Source organism: Sycon ciliatum, chromosome 2 (assembly GCF_964019385.1).
Source record: "Sycon ciliatum chromosome 2, ocSycCili1.1, whole genome shotgun sequence".
Classification (NCBI taxonomy): domain Eukaryota; kingdom Metazoa; phylum Porifera; class Calcarea; order Leucosolenida; family Sycettidae; genus Sycon; species Sycon ciliatum.
The window spans coordinates 46,704,941-46,718,709 of NC_088644.1; the positions used below are offsets into that span (position 1 = coordinate 46,704,941).

Genomic DNA, 13,769 nt, shown 5'->3' on the forward strand with positions numbered 1-13,769 from the left:
TATAGAACTCACTGATCAATCACGACCCCTGTGACCCCTGTGACTAGGAGAACAGTCACAAAGCCTTGAACACCAATAATAGAGATGACCAGGTGGTTGAGCAATAGAGAACAATGGGGAGAATATAGCAATAATAAAGAAGGCGAATGAATTCATGCGGCAGGTGGGAGCAGTAAGACACGAGGTAGCCAACAGCTTTATTGACTTTGCTACAGATATAGTCGACACTTGTCTACTAAAGGATAAGTCTGAGTCAATGACCAAACCAAGATGCTTGTGTTGCTTTACAACTGTGAGGTCTGTGAGGGATCCGGGAAGAGTGAATGCAGGGGTTGGCTCTGAGTTCAGCAGGAATACGATCTCTGGCTTGGCGATATTATGTCTTAGCCTCCAGGTAGTCGTCCACTGATGGACTTCGTTGATACTGCGCTGGAGACTGTCTCGCAGCCTGTCTAGACTCTCATTGAACCGGAGCAGTACAGTATCGTCAGCAAATAAGGACACACCTTCAACATGACTGGGAAGATCATTAATATACACTACGAAAAGAAGAGGCCCTAGGATGGATCCCTGGGGCAATCCGGATAGAACAGGTGAAGCACCTGAGAGAAGTCCACCTACAAAGACAACTTGGGTTCTATCGGATAGGTAGTCTGTAATCCACTCCAGTGCTGAATCACACACACCGTTAGTAGATAATCTCTGGGCCATCGATAAAGGTATCTTATAACAAGACTTATCTTGTAGCAGGACTTGCAGCTAAAGGTAAAATAGGCACTACTGTACTTCGTACTCACCGGGGCTTCCCTCGATACAACATAAATTTCGATGCTTCAACTCGTTATAAGATAATTGAAAATCTCCAACATAACCCTTCCATAGACATAATACGTTTCCTCTTTCTGCTTTATCCTACGTGTTTTGGCCTTGGTCCTGCATGGTCAATATTATCTTATACTGAGGGTTTGGCACTCCAGGGACCTGGGCAAAGGGTCGTTATAACGGATTTTATGTACTGACGGATTATACCGGACCTGTAAACAGTTATATAGACCACGTTTTGCCAGGAGATTTCAGATTTCTATTTACTAGCGGGGTTTATGTACTAACCGGACTCGTTATAACGAGAGAGGACCTGTACTTCATTAACGTCTGGCGCTAGCCAGGGTCCACACAGCTTTAATTCCCGTAGCTATGCAGAAGACATTACTTCAGTAACGTCTGGCGCTAGCCAGGGTCCACAAAGCTTTAATTTGGTGTGTGTTTGTGTGTTTGTGTCACGCCTGGCGCTATCCCTTATCTGTCCCGTACCGTACCGTACCATCAAACACAGCTGGCCACATACAGCTGGCCGCAATATTCAAATAGGGCTTTAAAACGCAAGATCATAACGTGAAGCAACTTGGAAGAATGATTATGAATGCGAAGTGTATGGGGGTATTCATGTACAAGTAGGACGATAGTGCGGGTTCGAATCCCAAGTAATGCCTTAAAAAAAGGAGAATTGAAAAATTTATAACCTCCCTTTTCTTTTTTTGCCGTCATAAAGGCGGTAGACGGTATCGTATTACCCTCGACCGTACCTGTCCCGTACCTGTCCCGTACCTGTCCCGTACCTATCCCGTACCGTACCGTACATTCAAAGACGGCTGGCCACAATGCATATTCAAATAGGGCTTTCAAATACAAGACCATAACGTGAAGCAACTTGGAAGAATTAGTATGTATGCGAAGTGTAACAGTTTTCCCCTGTTCTCTATAACTTTACACTCCCTCGCACCTCATGCGTCTTACGCCTGTCTATTAGCACCTTCATTGGCGCCATTGCCACATGTATACTATCACATTTTGCATATAACTGGTCGAGGCACGCTCAACCAGGCCTCTTACTTTTCAAGTTTGATTAAACCTGTTACACTGGTAGCAGAGGATGGTTCCTACTCTGCTTTTGGCAGGTGTTCTGGTCGCTCTGCTTACGCTCCTCGTACTCGTCGTTCGGCTGATAAACGATATCAAGACCGCTCAGCGCGTTAGCCAAGGAAACCGAACGATACATCCGAACTCGGAACCGTGGGAGCCAACACCCCGCCTTACGAAAGAGCCGCCTGTGTTTGGAGGAGATTCCGCTACATTCAAAGAATGGACGTTTGCAATGGACATGGCCCTACGGTCGTTGGCACTCCCAAATGCGGCACAGAGGGTCGACTACGCGGCAGGATTTTTGACTGGAAACGCTCGTCTTTGGTTGATAGCGGCATTGGAAGCTAACCAAGTGTTTTCCGACTGGCCTGCTCTGAAAGCGGCACTTGGCGATGTGTACGGACCACGGCACAACGAGGAAACATCGCGTATGGGACTAATTTCCGCAGCGCAGCGCGGGTCGCTGGACGCATACATTGCTGCTTTCACTCGCCTCAGCCTGCAAGTGCCGGAAATCGACCACCACACCAGAGCGCTGCTGTTCGTCAGGGGTCTAGTGCCGCACATCCAGCGACAGGTCATGCGTGAGCATCCACGTACCCTGGAGCAAGCTGTCATGGCAGCAAACACCGTGGAGCAGTCGTCAGGGCCACCGGCGTCGGGGCCACCAGCCAGTAGAGAGTCGCGTTCCGTGCCCAGCTTCCGTGGTCAGGGCCTCCGCAAGCTGACGGACCAAGAGCGTGTCCAACTGCGAGCAATGGGACACTGCTTTGCTTGCAGGAAGCCAGGCCACCTCGCTAAAGACTGTACTGAGGGTGGACAGCGCTACCCAAACGCTGGTCGCCAGTAAGAAAGGGGGTGCGCTTACTGGCGACGACCCAAGCGCCCACGCCGGTACCAGTCGCTAACCGGTTCGGAGCTCTGGAGGTTGAAGACGTTGCTCTCCAGGAACCTACGGAGCCGGAGACACCCATAGCTGTAGGAAATTGTCCCGTTGCAGAAAGGTGTCATGTCAGCAACGTCAGCGTCGGCAATGAACCTGAACACGACCTACTGCGCATACAGGGAAAGATCGGCGGTCGCCGTGCAGTGATGCTGATAGATTCCGGTTCGACGCATGACTTCATTGCAGACAGTTTTGTTCGAAAGCATCATCTTGACACGGATGCAAGCTCAGCAGTGCTGAGCGTAACATTGGCGGACGGCTCGACCAGCGAGGTCCCGCAGATTTCCACACGCACGCTAAGGGTGACAGTCGGGGGCTTCAGTGAGGAACAGCACTTTACTGTGTATCCCCTGACTCGCTACGACGCTATTCTTGGCAAGCCGTGGCTTACAAGGAACAACCCCAGCATCAACTTCCGTACGAACGAAGTTCAGTTGGACGGTGAGCCCTTTGTTGCCAAATTGCCTTCAGCTAACCCGCCGACAGCCGACCGGCCATCTGTGGAAAGCATGTTTATCAGTGGCCGACAAGCTCGTCATGCCCTGAGGAGTGGAGCCGAGGGGTTTCTTGCATGGGTCACTGCTGCAAACGAGGAGAATCGTTCCGGGCCACAACTCCAGGAATCAGAGCAACAAGACATCCAGAACCTGCTCAAGAGGTACCAGGATTTATTTCCAGACGAGCTGCCGAATGAGCTTCCACCGAAGAGACCAGTCGACCATGAAATCCAGATAGAAGATGGAGCCAGACCACCGTCTCGACCCGCCTACCGCCTGCCGAAACCAGAGATGGACGAGCTCCAGTCACAGCTATCAGAATTACTTGAGAAGGGATTCATTGAGCCAAGTAAGTCGCCATACGGTGCACCTGTGTTTTTTGTGAAAAAGTCGGATGGTACTCTGAGAATGGTGTGCGATTGGCGAGAATTGAATAGAATTACGATCAAAAACAAAGCTTGTCTTCCTAATATTGATGACTTATTCGACACGATCCAGGGCAGTGCATATTTCTCCAAGTTGGACTTGCGGTCAGGCTACAATCAAATCAGAATTCAAGACTCGGATGTTTCTAAGACGGCCATTAATACGCCGTTCGGCCACTTCCAATTTAGAGTCATGGGATTCGGGCTGACTAATGCCCCGGCCACCTTTCAGTCACTCATGAACTCTATTCTGCAACCGCATCTCCGAAAATTCGTTGTAGTATTCTTGGATGACATTCTAGTTTTCAGCAAGACCTGGGAAGATCATCAGCATCATCTTCAAACAGTTCTAGAAACACTTAGAAATAGTGAGCTGTATTGCAAACAGTCTAAATGCGAATTTGGCGTGAGAGAAGTTCTCTTCTTGGGGCATAAAATCAACGGCACATCAATTTCCCCTGATCCCAAGAAGATAAGTGCTGTGGAAACATGGCCAACTCCGTCGTCAGTAACTGATGTGAGGAAGTTTCTTGGCTTTGCAAACTATTTCCGAAGGTTCATAGATCGACACTCGACCATCTCTCGTCCATTAGAAGAAATCACCGGAAAAAATTCACGCTTTGAATGGAGCGCTGCTAGACAGAAGGCATTCGAGTCTCTAAAATCAGCATTACTCGAGGCGCCAGTGTTGCAACTGGCCGATGTTGAGAAAAGCTTCATGGTAGAAACTGACGCAAGTGACTTTGCCGTGGCGGGTGTGCTCCTGCAGCAGGGAGAAGATATGGATTTGCATCCCGTAGCCTATTGTAGTCGGAAACTGTCAGCTGCAGAACGCAACTATACTGCGGCCGAGAGGGAAACGTTGGCTGTGGTATTTGCATTAAAGTGCTGGAGAATCTATCTATTCCGCCACTTTGACCTGATGACTGATAATATGGGTGTTGTCTATTTACGAACCAAACCGACTCTCACCAAGCGTGAGGCAAGATGGGTAGAGTTTTTAGCTGACTATGACTTTACGGTCTTTCACAAACCAGGAAAGAAAAACATTGCCGACCCGCTTTCACGCCGTCCAGATCTGTTCAGTGATTCTGAAATAGGCGGGTCATCCTATCCTCCTAACATTCAGTTGAATGCCATAGAGCATACCCTAGAGATTAATCCAGACTTAGCGCAGTTAATTGTCAGCGGTTACAAGTGCGACAAGGATCTTGCTCCCATTATCAGGAGACTGAAAAATTCAAGCCATGACAATCTGCACGACCGTTACCTTCTAAATGAAACACCCGGTTATCTTTATCTCAGATCTTCACCACAGAACAGGTTATGCATTCCAAAGAGTAGCAAACTCCGACTCGCCCTGCTTCAAGAATACCATGACTGTGTGACTGCGGGGCATCCCGGTCGAGATCGCACCTATTTCAGACTCTCTAGATATTTCTATTGGCCCAGAATGGGACTGGATGTAAAGGCGTTTGTCAAGTCATGTGACGTCTGCCAACGAGTTAAAGGCGGCCAGCTAAAAACTGGTCTCTTGCAGAATTTACCAGTGCCCAGTCAGCCGTGGGCGGATATCTCGATGGATTTTATCATGGGTTTGCCTAGGACCGATACAGGTCATGATGCTATATATGTATTTGTAGACCGCTTGACAAAGTGTGTACATTTAGCACCTACTTCCTCTACTATTGACGCTAAAGGAAGTGCTGATCTGTATATTCAACATGTATTTCGACTTCATGGTTTGAGTTCTAGTATTGTATGTGATCGTGATCCAAGATTTACGGCAGCATTTTTTCAGGAATTGTTTGATCGCTTAGGAACGAAACTAGCATTTAGTACTGCCAATCACCCTCAGACAGATGGCCTAACTGAACGAGTAAACAGAATAGTAGAGGATGTGCTGAGGGCTTTTGTAAATCATAAACAAGATAACTGGGATATGCTCCTACCTCTCTGTGAGTTTTCTATCAACAGCGCTACTCAATCATCTACAGGAAACACACCGTTCTTCTTAAATTACGGTCTAAATCCCAGAGCGCCACCCGACTTCCTCAACCCTATTCAGGGAGGCAGAGATTCAGCTGATTGGTTGCAAGCAAGACAAGACGCGGTCAAGATCTCACAAGATGCGCTAGTGGCAGCTCAAGCTCGTCAGGCCTTCTATGCAGATCGGACAAGGGTCGAGGGAAAGCTGAAGGTGGGAGATTTGGTAATGGTCTACCGGGATTTCCTCCTGACTCCTGAAGCTCGGGACCGACCATCCCATAAATTACGCCCCAAGTGGTTTGGCCCCTTTCCTATAACCCATGTGGTCGGCCCGAATGCCTACAAGCTCAAGTTGCCTCATACCAGCCGCTGTCACCCGGTATTTAATGTGTCGGCACTCCGTGCCTACGAGAAGAACGCTATTCCTAATAGGAGACAGCCTACGCCTCCGCCTATCACGGACCTTGATGGTCATGCCCGCTATGTGGTGGAGAACATTCTCAGTCACCGCCGCCGGCAGAATCAGCTTCAGTACCTAGTCAAGTGGCAAGGCTACTCTGATGCCACTTGGGAGCCTGAACATTATTTGTTGGATGAATCTGGTAATGACATTGTTCCACTTCAGAAGTACAAAACCTTGGCTTCTGCCCGCTGAGTTTTGCAGTTGAACTTCTAGTTTCACCTTACACATTTGTTGAGCTTATTACACTTTATTTGCATGGAGTTTCAGTCGTCTTATTGTGTTACTTCAGTGCGAAGCCTTTTTTCGTCTCGCACGTGTTTGCGCTTATTGTACTCTATTCCACTTGAGCATTTGGGTTATAAGCTCCTTCCTCTCCATAGGAGGGGGATGATGTAACAGTTTTCCCCTGTTCTCTATAACTTTACACTCCCTCGCACCTCATGCGTCTTACGCCTGTCTATTAGCACCTTCATTGGCGCCATTGCCACATGTATACTATCACATTTTGCATATAACTGGTCGAGGCACGCTCAACCAGGCCTCTTACTTTTCAAGTTTGATTAAACCTGTTACACGAAGTGTATCGGGGGATGCATGCAGGGCGATAGTGCGGGTTCGAATCCCAGGTTATGTCTAAAAACAAAAAGTAGAAACTTATATAAGAATTTATAACATCCCTATGCTATATATATCTAGGGTTCCCAGTAAAAAGGCAACGCCTGTTGGGACTCCCCTAGTAAAATAATAAAATCTACTACTACTACTACTATGCTTTTTTTTGTCTAGGTCATCAAGGCAAAAAAGCATAGCGTAGGGCGTTGAGCTTCCAAGCTCTCTCGTTTGGTGTTTGTTTGTGTGTTTGTGTCACGCCTGGCGCCATCCCGTATCTGTCCCGTACCGTACCGTACCATCAAACGCAGCTGGCCACATACAGCTGGCCGCACTATTCAAATAGGGCTTTCAAACGCAAGATCATAACGTGAGGCAACTTGGAAGAATGAGTATGAATGCGAAGTGTATGGGGGAATGCATGTAGGGCGATAGTGCGGGTTCAAATCCCAGGTAATGCCTGAAAAAAAATAGGAAAATTGAAAAATTTATAACATCTAATCTACACAGAAGGTGTGCACCTAAACCTGCAATAGTGCTGAAATGCCCCGGAATGGGCAGAGCGTAGTACGCAAGAGGTACACAAAAGGAAGTATATAGGGGAGTTTTTTGTTGTAACTCAGAGTTTAATGGCAAAAACCAATCATCAGGCAACATAAGGAGATTAGAAAAACGCAGGTATATGAAAGTAAGCAGAGGAGATAGAATAATTCAGTGCAGACAATATGATAATCATTCAACACCTCCCAGAGGCAGTACGCTCTGACGTGCCAGAATCAACATCTCAGGTGCTGGGTGAAACATGAACACGCACACTCATCCACACACACACACACTAATCCACACACAGCCTCTCGTTCTCACACACTCCACACTCCCGCATTATCACGGCTAAACACACGCGCACGCACACACACACACACACACGCACCAAACACACACACGCACCAAACACACACATTCACCACACACACACACATACACACAGCCTCTCGTTCTCACACACTCCACACTCCTGCATTATCGCACCTAAACACACACACACGCACACACACACACCAAACACACACGCACCACACACGCATGCACCACATACACATACCTACACACAGCCTCTCGTTCTCACACTCTCCACACTCCCGCATTGTTGCACCTAAACACACACACACACACACGCGCGCGCGCGCGCGCCAAACACACACGCACCACACACACATACACAGACACACACACACATACACACATACACACACGCCAAACCCATAGCACGTCATACACGTTATGTCACTTCATAACCCAGCAAAAACTTGCGCTGGTGGCGGCACTTTGATACCAACTCGCTCCTTTTGTTAAGTGAGATGGCATTTGGAGTGGTGAGGATGTGAAACTTCTCCGTGAGGCACAGGCTGCATCGTTTGCTGATGTTGCTGTAGGATGACACAACATAACATCTAATCTACGTGGAGATAATAATTTTAATATAGCTATGAATAGGATGAAGGCCGCAGACATCACGCAACTACATTACTTGTTTGACATGTATTTACTGTGTATTTTATAACAAAAATATTATTGAAAACCAGTAATAGATTTTCTGGTTCCTATCATCAGTGGGAAAAATACGGAACTAAGGATACAACCAAAGAAACTGAAGTTAAGTACTGTAAATAGAAGGGTGTTAGAAAATAACAACAAGATACAAGTGCAACAAAACCACTAGAGGAAACGCAAAAAGGTAACAAGATTACATAACCAAAGGCGAGAAGGCACTAAACGAAGTGTCAACCTACGAATACAACTTCAGTGCAATAACGTTCTCCTTCTGCTTACACAAAACAGGCTTATGAATACGTATACAAACTGCCTCAAGGACTTTCAACTGTTGGACATAACGCGCACGACACAGTACAGAAAAATAAGAGCCATCATACACACTAAGACAGTCAGGACGAGATAACAAGTGTAGATACACAGCTGACTTCTTACGATCAACACATTCATCCGCCTCATCTCGCTCCTTCCCACCCGACTCCTCCTCGTTCATCTCATCATCCTCTTCCTCGTTCCGCTCGTCATCCTCACGATCATCATCACTATTGTCGGTATGCTGCATAACGGTACGCTGCAGTGGGAACAGGAGAGTAGATTTTCCTGCTTTTAGTCTCCCATGTCGACGTACATTTTAGTGCAACAGCAGCACACTACAACACAATTATTTTTGACGAAGTATACGAGCCAATATGCTGGCTATATATCTTTGCACCAGGGAACACTATTTATTTTGATGAGGAAATACATTTCTCCAATGCAACATCAACGACAGTATTACACTACAGTATTAGCACGTACCGGTTTTCAAATTCAGATGGCTTCGATCTGGCCGGCTGATGGATGCCGATGGTGTCCAAAACGCCGAACAGTGCAATGTAGAGCGTGTGCTGGTTGCTGCAGCCTTCCTCGAAGTGTGAGGTGCAAGAAATGCAGCCAGACTCACCAATCGCTGCCGACTCCGGAACATCTTTGCAGCAAATGCAGTCGTTCCGCAATAACTGAACGACGCATTTGCCACATTCACACCACGACGTATTGCCAACACGATCGGCAGGTGCCCAGCAGTGCTCTAAGCAAGTTGCAGGGTCAGTGTCGGCAGCAGCCGCTGGAGCTTCGTCAGTATTTACACCAACTTGCTCCGCACTCGCCATCTGTATGATCTCATCCTCGGTATACTCCGGTTCCTTCGCGTATGCGAGGACATCACTGGCGTCCAACTCGCTCTCGTCGGAGTCACTGTCATCTACTGACAAGGAGCTAGACCTACCGTCTGAATCGTCTCCGCTCATATTGTTTCCGCCTTGGACATTCACGACTTCACTTTCTTCTCCGTCCAACTCAAGGTAAAACTTCCGAGCTCCAGGAGCTCCTCTATCTCTTTGACGTCACAGCTCCATGATGCCATGGCGGCGCCAAAAACCGGGGATCAAGGTGATATTTCAGTTGCGTATATCTCCGGTTACAGTCACCGGATGAAGACGAGACATACACCAATCGACTCAGCTGATTTTTCCCAATACCATATCTGATTTTGATTTTACGGTGAACTTCCCCTTTAATGACTTTCTTTGATGTATTTCCTGCCTCTCTGGAAGCGCAAAGTAAACCCAGTCTTTCTACTAACTCACCAGGTGATTTGTAAAATCTGAGTCCACTTCCTTCCAAGGAGCAAACATCTCCTTCTGTGAAATCTAATTCTGGTGATGGTTGTCGATCAGACAACAGAAAACGATTCTAGACTTTTTAGATTGATACCTCTCTGTCTGTAGTCAAGTGGTGTGCTTCACTGTCCGAAGAGTGGTCAATGCCCATGTAGGGCAGAGCCTTGTACACAAGAGAGATTTTGGAAGCTTTGTCACAACTCCGAGTTTCACGTATCTCTACGATCATCAGGCAACTGATGGGTCCAAAACGGGCAGCCAGAACATAAGGGGGAGCAAGGTGGGAAATTCCGAGGGGTGTCATAGGCGACGCGTATCATAGCGCAAGAGTCAGGTGCAGGCGTGAAGTTGCCAAGTCTTCAGACTTGGGGTATGCAGCAGTAGTTCCGGCATGAATGATATAGAATAGAGCTGGGGACAAATGCCAAATCCACACATGTCCACACCGCTACACAAACATACACCCACACTCTCTCCCTTTTCTCACATACACATAAACTCACACGCTCGTCCGCACACACATTCTCTAAATCTCTCTCTCACACACACACACACATTCATTCTCTATATCTCACACATGCACACACACACACACACACATTCATTCTGTATATCTCACACACACACGCATTCTCCAAATCTCACACACCCATTCTCTAAATCTTACATACACACACATTCTCCAAATCTCACACAAACATTCTGTCTCTCTCTCACACACACACACACACACACACGGCCACAATACTCATCCTTTCATTCTCACACCTACCGCACACATACTTGCACCCGCACTTATCCAATCACCCACACGCACTCTCTTTCTCACGAATGCACACAAACACACACACACACACATGCGCGCTCACACTCACACACACTCACACACACACACACACACACACACACACACGCACACACACACACACTTGGCAGCGGGACTACCAGCTAGATTCACTTGACCTTGCGCGCAAAGTTACAGAGGTAGAACTTGTTTTCATGACGACACTTGGACACAAACTCTGACCTCTTGTTGAGGGAGCGGGTCTTGTCGGCCCAGGCAATCTACAGCTTCTCGGCTAGAAGCAGGTTGCAGCGCTTCGAGATGTTAGAGTATGGTGCGGCTCTCCTCACAACGGACCACCTGATACTGTAAGGTTTGTTTTCATCCTTCAGTCTCCAGATGTGTCTGGACAGTCTCGTTGAGGTCTCGTGCTTCTTGTGGCGAATAGTATGTTGATGACAATTGAATCGTGTCTTGAATGTCCCTTCCGTTCATCCAGTGTACTCCTTCATGTCGCGGCCGGTTACATGTGCCCTGTACACAATGCTCGATGCTAGACAGTTTCCTTCCAAGGGGCAATCATTTTTGACACGACAGTTGCAGGTTCTCACATCCTTGGTCTTATTCTGGTGGTCGCTGCGGAGGATACTATTGTTGTGTTGCTTGATGATGGTGGCGACATTTGGCATGCAACTGTAACTGAACTTTAGCGTGTTCCGGTTAAATATCTTGTATAATTTGCAACCTTTGTGGAAGTGCTTGCTGACGAGTTGCAGGAATCGCTGACCAATGTTAGTGGACACATTCTTACTGAACGGTGGGTTAAACCATGTGATATTCCGGTGTCTCTTCCTTTGTCTCTTCCTTTTCCCACTCTTCCGTTCCTCCAAGAACTGGACGGTCTCATTGTACCCGCTGTCTCTGAGCGCATTGTTGTACATTTGAGATGCATCCTGGAATGTCTCTTGATCCGTTGATATGTCCGTTAGTCGTCGGCTGATGGAAGAGGGCAAGTTCTGGATGATGATTGGTGGGTGGTTGGATTTGTGATGGACATACAGTGGCCGGTCGTTGGGCTTCCGATATGGACGGTATTTGCCAGTGCGTAGGTCCAGCGTGATGTCTAGGAAGTCGACTGATTTCAGGTTTGCCTGGATGGTAAATTTTAGTCCTAGGCTGTTGAAAACTTTGGTCATGTCCTTTCTGATCCTGTCCACTTCCGGTCCCGATACGTTCCGGAACACTGCCAGCCCATCGTCGCGGTAGAGTCCAATGTCCATGCCGTTGTACACCTCGGATAGTTTGGCCAGGGCCAGCGTGCTGACCAACTCACAGACTTCAGCACCGTCATAGCATCCCATCGTCACATCGAATACTCCGCTTCCCTTCTTCAACCACTTTCCTGAGGCCGGCCGAATAGCAGGGATTTCCGTGCATGGAGGATAGCTTCCTGGTCCTCCGAAGACACCGACGTGAAGCCTCTGGCAAACTCCAACAACGTTATTAATAGTTCTTCCGAGATAGACGGGTAGAACTCCACGACATCAAAACATACAAAAACGCAGTTTTGCTTTTCCTCCAGCCCCTCGAACCAGTCGATCACGGCGGATGTGTTCTTCCAGGCATTTGTTGGCAGTTGGCGCCGGATATCCTGGACTATCCTTTCCAGGATCGCCTTTGATACCTTCCGACCTCGCTCTTCGCCGGATTGATGAGGCGGCATGGGAGGTTGTCGTTAAAGTTGTCTTTGTGGTCTTTTAGAGTCACGTACGCGTCCTTTTTTGCCATACATTCCATTCTCTCGTCCAATCCACGCGCATTGGCTATATTCCTAGCCTCCACATTTATGTCGTCGTATGTCTCTTCCGGTGCTTGCTTGTAGTTTTTGGTTACATTGTCATGCATCATCTTCTCGTAGCGGTCCTTGTTGACGGCATACATGTTCCTTGTCTTGTCCGCCGCCACGAAGATGTTGCTTGACTCCCGGATGTGAGCGATGTCATCCTCGAGCCGCCGCTGAAAACTGTCCGTTGTCCTTTTAAAGTCTACACTCTCCACCATTCTCAGCAGATCATTCTCGAAAGGCTCAAGTTCCTCGACCTGCGGTGGACATTTCCGGGACTTGAACCCGAAGTTGTCCTGCTGTTGCTGTTCAGCCTCGTCGCCTTGGCCTTTCATAAAGAATATCGCCCGCCAACGCATCCGCTTGATGAGGCTTTCCACTATTTCGATAAGCCTGGTTGTGTACTGGGCTGGCGACGGAAGGGGGATGTTCTTCATCGAGTAGTTCAAGTCCACCCGTTTTGGCGCCTCCATCGTCCGACACGAACAGTAAAGCGAGAGTGCTCTACCAATAGGGAGCCCTTGACGTAGTCAACCTACCTCTCTGTCTGTATCTTTTCCTTTTCACAGTGGACTGTGGTGGAGCATAATCAATAGGTCTAGGCCTATACGCGGATGCTCTTTCTCATGACACTCTTATTGTCTGAGGTTGAGTTGCTTGATTTGCTTGCGGAACTTGACAGTTCTGGACTTTTTGGATTGATACCTTTATTTCTGTCTCTTCTCTTTTTCTTAGTGGACTGTGGTGATGATTGAGCTGCTTGGTCTGCTTTCGGAACCTGTACTGTTTTCAATATTCTACTGTTAGCACTGATCATGAAGTCTATCCTTTTCCTCACTTTGTCTATGGAATCTATCACAAGTTTCTGATTTCCATCTTTATCACTTCTTGAGTTAGATCGATTTTGCGCACTCCTGATTCTTCCAAGTATATCCCTCATTTCTTTCAATTCTTCACCACTTTTGTTCTCTGCGTCATCCGATATTTCATGATTAATTCCCGTATAGTCATTGATGAGGTCAATATCTTTCTGGTTGAATGATATATCAGTGTCAGTGATGAAGGAAGAAGTTCTACCATC

The 13,769-nt window shown here is 47.6% G+C and overlaps 1 protein-coding gene across 2 annotated transcripts in view; it reads right to left on the reverse strand.

The window, feature by feature from the left end:
* The window catches only part of LOC135810916 (fibrillin-3-like), a 128,515-nt gene that overhangs the window by 101,602 nt on the left and 13,144 nt on the right, over positions 1–13,769 (reverse strand). The window lies entirely within an intron of this gene.